The sequence below is a fragment of the Chlorocebus sabaeus genome, unplaced genomic scaffold (genome assembly GCF_047675955.1).
Source record: "Chlorocebus sabaeus isolate Y175 unplaced genomic scaffold, mChlSab1.0.hap1 unalloc_scaffold_1463, whole genome shotgun sequence".
Taxonomy (NCBI): Eukaryota; Metazoa; Chordata; class Mammalia; order Primates; family Cercopithecidae; genus Chlorocebus; species Chlorocebus sabaeus.
This window is the reverse complement of record NW_027327261.1, coordinates 1-8,015: the sequence shown is the minus strand read 5'-3', so window position 1 is coordinate 8,015 and position 8,015 is coordinate 1. Positions and strand designations below refer to the sequence as shown.

The 8,015-nt window shown below is 51.4% G+C and overlaps 1 long non-coding RNA gene across 1 annotated transcript; it reads left to right on the top strand.

The window, feature by feature from the left end:
- Positions 1–5,279: 5,279 nt before the first annotated feature.
- Positions 5,280–6,943, top strand: LOC140711068 (uncharacterized). Its single transcript, XR_012092209.1, has 2 exons — positions 5,280–6,000; positions 6,591–6,943. It is a non-coding gene; the product is annotated as an uncharacterized lncRNA (long non-coding RNA).
- Positions 6,944–8,015: the final 1,072 nt, after the last annotated feature.

Sequence of the window (8,015 nt, the reverse complement as noted above, 5' to 3'; positions counted from 1 at the left end):
CCCACTTCCCCAGAGGCAGCTTGGGCCGATGGCATAGCCCTTGACCCGTGTGGGCAATCGGGCTGGTCTGGAGTTGTGGGGTTTCTCCCCCTCCCGCCTTCGCTCCTCAGGCCTCCCTCCGTAGGAAAGCTTCACCCCGGCTGGGTCTCAATCACCTTTGATCATGATGTTTTCTCTTCTCCTCCCTCCCTCCCGCCAGCATATTTCCACAATGGGAAGGGCGTCACAGCTCTAGTATGGGCCTTCTTAGTACTTGCCCCAAGTAGAAACGCTTTCTGAAAACTAACACTCTGCTCACTTAAGATTTCCAGGGGGCCGGGCGCGGTGGCTCAAGTCTGTCATCCCAGCACTTTGGGAGGCCGAGACGGGTGGATCACGAGGTCAGGAGATCGAGACCATCCTGGCTAACACGGTGAAAACCCGTCTCTACTAAAAAATACAAAAAACTAGCCGGGCGAGGTGGCGGGCGCCTGTAGTCCCAGCTACTCGGGAGGCTGAGGCAGGAGAAAGGCGTGAACCCGGAGGCGGAGCTTGCAGTGAGCTGAGATCCGGCCACTGCCCTCCAGCCTGGGCCACAGAGCAAGACTCCGTCTCAAAAAAAAAAAAAAAAAAAAAAAAAAAAGATTTCCAGGGACGGTGCCTTGGCCCGTGTTTGTTGGCTTGTTTTGTTTTGTTTGTGTTTTTCCTTGTTCTTATTTGTTTCTTTTCAGGTGCAGTAGAAATCCCCAATTTTCGGCCGGGCACGGTGGCTCAAGCCTGTCATCCCAGCACTTTGGGAGGCCGAGACGGGCGGATCACGAGGTCAGGAGATCGAGACCATCCTGGCTAACACGGTGAAACCCCGTCTCTACTAAAATACAAAAAAAAATTAGCCCGGCGAGGTGGCGGGCGCCTGTACTCCCAGCTACTCGGGAGGCTGAGGCAGGAGAATGGCGTGAACTCGGGAGGCGGGGCTTGCAGGGAGCTGAGATCCGGCCACTGCACTCCAGCCTGGGCAACAGAGCCAGACTCCGTCTCAAAAAAAAAAAAAAAAAAAAAAAAAAAAAAAAAAAAAAAAGAAATCCCCAATTTTCAGGAAGACGTGTATTTTCCCCAAGACAGGTTAGCTGCTGTTTTCTCCTGTTGTTAACTAGTGCATTTGTGACTCTCTCGACATGTAGTGAGAGCCGGTTGATGTGTACTATACTTCATGAGATCTTATTTTCTAGAAATCCATAAGCAGATGCTCCTGCTGCTCCTGCTGCTGCTGCTGCTCTTGTTGCTGTTGTTGCTGTTGTTGTTTTCAAAGCATACCCCGGCCACCGTTTATGGGATCAAAAGCATTATAAAATATGTGTAATTATTTCTTGAGCACGCCCTTCCTCCTCCTCTCTCCGTCTCTCTGTCTGTGTCTGTGTCTCTCTTTCTCTGTCTGTCTTCTCCCTCTCTCTCTCTGTGTGCCTCTCTCTCTCTCTCTCTCCCCCCCCATCTGTTTGCTTCTCTCTCTCTCTGTCTGTTTCTCACTATCTCTCTCTGCCCATCTCTGTCTGTCTCTCTCTCTCTCTCTCTCTGCCTATTTCTCTCTGTGTGTCTGTCTTCTGTCTTACTCTCTTTCTCTTCCTGTCTGTCTGTCTGTCTGTCTCTCTCTGTCTCTCTCTCCCGTCTGTCTGTTTCTCTCTCTCTCTCTCTCTCTCTCTCTCTCTCTCTCTTTCTGTGTGTTTCTCTCTGTCTCTCTCTGTCCCTCTCTGTCTTTGTCTGTCTGTCTCTCTGTCTGTCTCTGTCTGCCTTCTCTCTCTCTCTCTCTCTCTGCCTGTCTGTTTCTCTCTCTCTCTCTCTCTCTCTCTCTCTCTCTGCCTGTCTGTTTCTCTCTCTCTCTCTCTCTCTCTCTCTCTCTGCCTGTCTGTTTGTCTCTCTCTCTCTCTCTCTCTCTCTCTCTCTCTGCCTGTCTGTCTCTCTCTCTCTCTCTCTCTCTCTCTCTCTCTCTCTCTGTCTCTCTGTCGCTCGCTCTCTCCGTGTCGGTCTTCTGCCTTAGTCTCTTTCTCTTCCTGTCTGTCTGTCTGTCTCTCTCTCTCTCTCTCTTTCTCTTTCTCTGTCTTTCTCTCCCCCTGTCTGTCTGTTTCTCTCTGTCTCTCTCTCTCCCCCCCTCTTTCTATGCGTTTCTCTCCGTCTCTCTCTGTCCATCTCTGTCTCTCTCTCTCTCTCTCTCTCTCTCTCTCTCTCTCTCTCTGCGCCTGTCTCTCTCCCTGTGTCTGTCTTCTGTCTTACTCTATTTCTCTGCCTGTCTTTCAGTCTGTGGCTTTGTCTCTCTCTCCCTGTCTGTGTCTCTCTGTCTCTCTCTGCCTGTGTTTCTCTCACTGTGTCTGTCTTCTGTCTGATTCTCTTTCTCTGCCTGTCGCTCCCTCTTTCTGTCTGTTTCTCTGTCTCAGTGCGTCTCTGTCCCTTTCTCTCTCTCTCTCTCTCTCTCTCTCTCTCTCTCTCTCTCTCTCTCTCTCTCTCTTTCTCTGTCTGTCTTTTGTCTTACTTTGTTTCTCTGCCTGCCTGTGTGCCTGCCTGCCTGTCTGTCTGTCTCTCTCTCTGTCTGTCTCTCTCTCTCCCTTTTGGTCTGTTTCTCTCTGTCTCTCTCTCTGTCTCTCTCTCTCTCTGTCTCTCTCTGTGTGTATCTTTGTATCTCTGTCTGTCTCTCTCTCGCTCTCGCTATCTCCCACCTTCTCTTTCTTTGCCAAAAGAGCTCAAGTACCTCTAATGTAATCCAGTACCAAGGCCTCAATTCTTAACTTTAGACACCCCAGATTTGATCTTCCCACAGAATGCTGTACAGAAGTGGTGAGTTGATTTCTGGACTTGGATACCTCAGAGATACTACATAATAATAAAGATACCACCCTAAAATCTGGGGTTGCTTCTCCCTCGAGTGTCTCAAAAAAATCATACCTCTGTTCACCTAGGATGCTGGGAGGGTTTTCTCAATGTGCCTCTGCCCGTGTCCTAAAGGACCTGGGACCAAGCCCTGTCCGTTCTGTCTCAAATCTGTATCTGCAAGCACTTCTCAAATCTGTATCTGAAAGCACTTCAAAGAACCACTGGCTCTGTGAAAATATCCCAGAAGTGGCTTCGGCCTCTTGGCTAGGAGGCCTAAGCCTGCTGAGACCTTGCCTGCCCAGGATTCTGTGTGAACAAAAGTGCCTCTGCTGAGAGCTGGGATCCTCGGGACCATGCTTGCTAGCGCTGGATGAGTCTCCGGAAGGATGCACGGGACTCCGCAAAGCTGACCTCTCCCAACGAGGTCAAAGGCATCCCTGTGCATTGGCCCGAGGCCTCCAACGTACATCACCCGTCACCATCACCATCACCATCACCATCACCATCACCATCACCATCACCGTCAGCATCCTGGCGAGCCTGCCCGAGGCCCCAACTACCGGGAGACACTTGGGAGCCCGGCCTTCCTCGGTTAAAGTCCAAAGGGACGGCGACTTCCATCCACCAGGTCTCCACTGAACTGCGAAGATGCGGAGCGTAGGGCAGAGAGGGGACGTGGAGGGGAGACGTCCTGACAGGCGATGAGTTCCCTAGGCTCTGGCGACCCCAACCACGACCCACGGTCCCGGGCACCCGTGGGACACCATCGCTTTTTCCCTTCCTCTGTCCACAGCCGCCCCCACCCCACCCCATCCCCCACCCCACGCACACGCGCTGGAGGTTACAAAACCACACGGCGTGAATAGAGCCTGACGGAGTGAGAGAGACCATTTCACGAGTCGGGGGGTGGGTCGGGGGGTGGGGGGGGGGGGTTCTGTAGAGAGCCCGATTCTCCCTCGTGGGTGGCTACAGGCTAGAAATGAATCTCGCTTCTTGGGCGGAGGGGCTTCCTTAGGCAGTCACGTTTCCGGGAGTATCTCTCAAACCCTCCCTTGAGGCCACAAAATAGATTCCACCCCACCCCTCGACGTTTCCCTGTTTTCCCGGGTGCTGGACGTATCCTGTCAAGAGACCCGAGGGTGACTCGTTGCGTTAAACACCTTGATTGGCTTTGTGAGTTTGTTTCTGAGATGCGGTCTCGCTCTGTCCCCCCGACTGGAGTGCAGTGGCATGATCTCAGCTCACTGCAACCTCTGCCTCCCGGGTCCCAGCGATTCTCCTGCCTTCAGCGGCACCATGCCCGGCTCCTCTTTTAATTTGTAGTAGACACGGGGTTTCGCCCTGTTTCACTGCCTTTCACTGTAGAGTCTCGATAAGAGCCACACCTCGTTCTGTGCCACAGAATGACTTCTTTATCATGCCGACTCTGGAAAGCCCGGCCCCTTGTGATCCATTTCAAACCGAGAGTCACCTCATGTTTGGAAAGCGGATCCGCTCCCAAGTTCGGTGGAGGGATGTGACATATGTAGGACGAGGGACTCTCTTTCTTCTGAGTCGGTCTGCACGGTGGGGCCTAGGGCTGGAGCTCTCTCTGTGCGGACCGCTGGCTCCCTCTGCCTGGGGTTCCATCGGCCCCACCCTAGAACGAGGGCCTTGGCAGACTCTGGCCCTTCCTGGCCCTTAAGTCGCTGTCAGAAACCCCATCTCGCGCTCGGATGTCCTGAATGACTGTGGCTTGCGCCTCTCTGGAAACATTTGAAATCTATCCTCTACGCGTGGCCACCTAAAACCACAGGAGCTTGGGACACACGGCCGCCATCCACCTCACTGGTTTTGGGAGAGAATGCTGAAAGTCTCTTGCCGACTCTCTCTCTCTTGACTTGAGTTCTTCACGGGCGTCTGGTTAAGACGCAGTGAGACCAGATGTGTGAACTCAGGCCGGGTGCTGGTGGCTCACGCCTGTAACCCCAACACTTTGGGAGGCCGAGGCCATCCATAGGATCCCTTAGAGGAATCCCCTAACCCCGGGGAAGTTGAGGCTGCAGTGAGCCATAATGGTGTCAGTGCACTCCAGCCTGGGCGAAAGACAGAGCGAGACCCTGTCACAGACAGACAGACAGACAGACAGACAGACAGACACGCAGGCAGGCAGGCAGGCAGGCAGGCAGGTAGACAGCAGCTGTATTATGTTCTTCTCAGGGTGGGAAGCAAAAATAACAGCAGACAGCACTTAACGTTTCTGTTGTTGTTCTTGTTTTGGACGGAGTTTTCACTCTTGTTGCCCACGCTGGAGTGCAATGGCCACCATCTCGAGGGATCCGCCTGCCCTCGGCCTCCCAAAGTGCGGGGATGACAGGCGTGAGCGTACCGCACCCGGCTCCCCCCCCCCCCCCCCCATCCGCCCCCCAACCACCACCGCTTGTCTTCCGGACAGTTTTACGGCACAGTGTTTGGTTGGCCTGCTTACATTCATTCTACATAGAAATTTAGGATGTCAGCTTCTGGCCTCATGGACTCCGAGCTGAGGAGTCCCCTGGTCTGTCTATCACAGGACCGTACACGTAAGGAGTAGAAAAACCGCAACGTTCAAAATCAGTAATTTTGTGATACAGAAATACACGGATTCACCCAAAACACGGAAACTTTTACAAATTGTCTTTGTTAGTCCTGATGTCTGTGTCAGTGATTCTTTTAGGTTTGGACCTTGACCGAGAGAATTTCCAGTCGGTCTCTCGTCTCTCGTCTCTCGTCTCCGGACGGACAGAAGTTCCAGATGATCCGATGGGTGGGGGGGGTCTTAGGCTGTGTGCCCCCAGGGGCCCTGGTCGATGAGTTGTGGGGATCGCCTGGGAGGGCGCGGTGACCCACTGTGCTGTGGGGGCCTCCATCCTTCCGCCTCCCGCCTCCCCCTCCAGGCGATCCCAATTCATTCCAGGCTGACAGTCTCATTGGCAGACGTCGGGCATCACCTAGCGGCCACTGTTACTCTGAAAATGGAGGCCTCAACAGAGGAAGGAAGCTCAGGCCGCCTGCGCACAGCCTGGGGCAACTGTGTCTTCTCCACCGCCCCCGCCCCCACCTCCAAGCTCCCCCCTTCTTGGTTGCCTAGGAAATGGCCACTTTGACGACTGGGCCGGAGTGACCTTTGATCAGGCAGCATAAGTAAGTAAATCAATCAATCAATCAATACATAAATGTAAATACAATACAATTTATGTATTGTATTATGTACAATAAAGTAGTACGGGCGTGGTGGCTCACGCCTGTCCTCCCAGCACTTTGGGAGGCCGAGGCGGGCAGATCACCTGAGGTCGGCAGTTCGAGACCAGCCTGACCCACATGGAGAAACCCCGTCTCTACTGAAAATACCAAATTAGCGGGGCGCAGTGGCACATGCCTGTAATCCCAGCTACTCGGGAAGGGAAACTGAGGCAGGAGAATTGCTTGAACCTGGGAGGCGGAGATCGCAGTGAGGCGAGATGGCGCCATTGCGCTCCAGTCTGAGCAACAGGCGCGAAACTGCGTCTCAAAAAAAAAGCAAAAAACAAAAAAGCAAACCAAAACACAAACAAACTAACAAACACACAAAAAAACACCATTCTCTGTGAAACTGCTTTGTAGTGTGTGTATTCGTCTCACAGAGTTAAACCTTTCTTTTGAATCAGCAGGTTGGAAGGATTTTTTTGTAGAATCTGTCTATGTACATTTAGGAGACCCTTGTGTCGTATGGTGAAAAAATCTTATGTTTTCAGATAAAAACGAGAGAGAAGGTCTTCATGAAACAGCTTTCTGTTGTGTGGATTCCTCATACAGAGTTAAAACTGCCTTTGGATTCAGCAGTTTGGAAGCAGCATGGACATTTGGGAGCCCATTGGGGCCTATTGTGAGAAAGCGAACATCCCCACCCCAGAAATAATAAAGCAGCTCTCTATGATACTGCTTTGTGATGTGTGGATTCATGCCACAGAATTACAACAAATTTTTGATTTAGGAGGTTTGAAGCAGTCTTTCTGTAGAATCCGCGAATATACCTTTGGGAGCCCATTGAGGCCTACTGTGAAAAACCGAATATCCCCAAATGAAAACTAGAAAGAAGCTGTCTCTGAAACTGCTTTGTGGTGTGTGGATTCATCTCACAGAGTGAAACCTTTCTTTTGATATACCAGGTTGGAAGCGCCCCTTTTGTAGAATCTACAAAAGGGCATTTGGGAGCTGTTTGAGGCCTAGGGTGAAAAACAGAAAATCGGTAGATAAAAACTAACAAGAAGCTATCTGCAAAACTGCTTTGCGATGTGTAGATTCCTCTGACAGAGTTACATCTTTCTGTTGATTCAGCAGATTGGAAGCATTTTGGGGTGTGTGTGTGTGTGTGTGTGTGTGTGTGTGTGTGTGTGTGTGTGTTTTGACAGAGTCTCACTCTGTCCCCCAGGCTGGAGTGCAGTGACACCATCTCGGCTCGCTGCAACCTCTGCCTCCCAGTTGAAGGGATTCTCCTGCCTCAGCCTCCCAAGTAGTTGGGGTTACAGGCACCCGCTACCAGGCCCGGCTAATTTTTTGTATTCTTGGTAGAGATGGGGTTTCATCGTTTTGGCCAGGCTGGTCTTGAACTCCTGACCTCAGGTGATCCACCCACCTCTGCCTCCCAAAATGCTGGGATGACAGGCGTGAGCCACTGCACGCGGCCGATTGGAAGCAGTTTTTTGGCAGAATCTTCAAAGGGACATTTGGGAGCCCTTTGTGGCTTATGGTGACACTGAACATCCCCAGATGAAAACGAGAAAAAATGCTACTGGTGAAACTGCTTCTTGACGTGTGGATTCACCTCGAACGGATACATCTGTTGAACCAGGAGGTTGGAAACACGCTTTCTGTAGAATCTGTGAAGGGACATTTGGAAACCCATTGAGGCCTACGTTGAAAAACAGAATATCCACAGATTGAAACAAGAAAGACGCTATCTGTCAAATTGATTCGTGATGCGCAGATTGATCTCTCAGCGATAAACCATTCTTTTGATTCATCATGTTAGAAACACTTTTTTTTGGCAGTCTCTCTGAACGGATTTTTGGGAGCCCCTTTAGGCCTATGGCGAATAACCAAATATTCCCAGATAAAAATGAGAAAGAATGTATTTGAGAAACTGCTTTGCGATGTGTGGACTCATCCTAAAGAGTTAC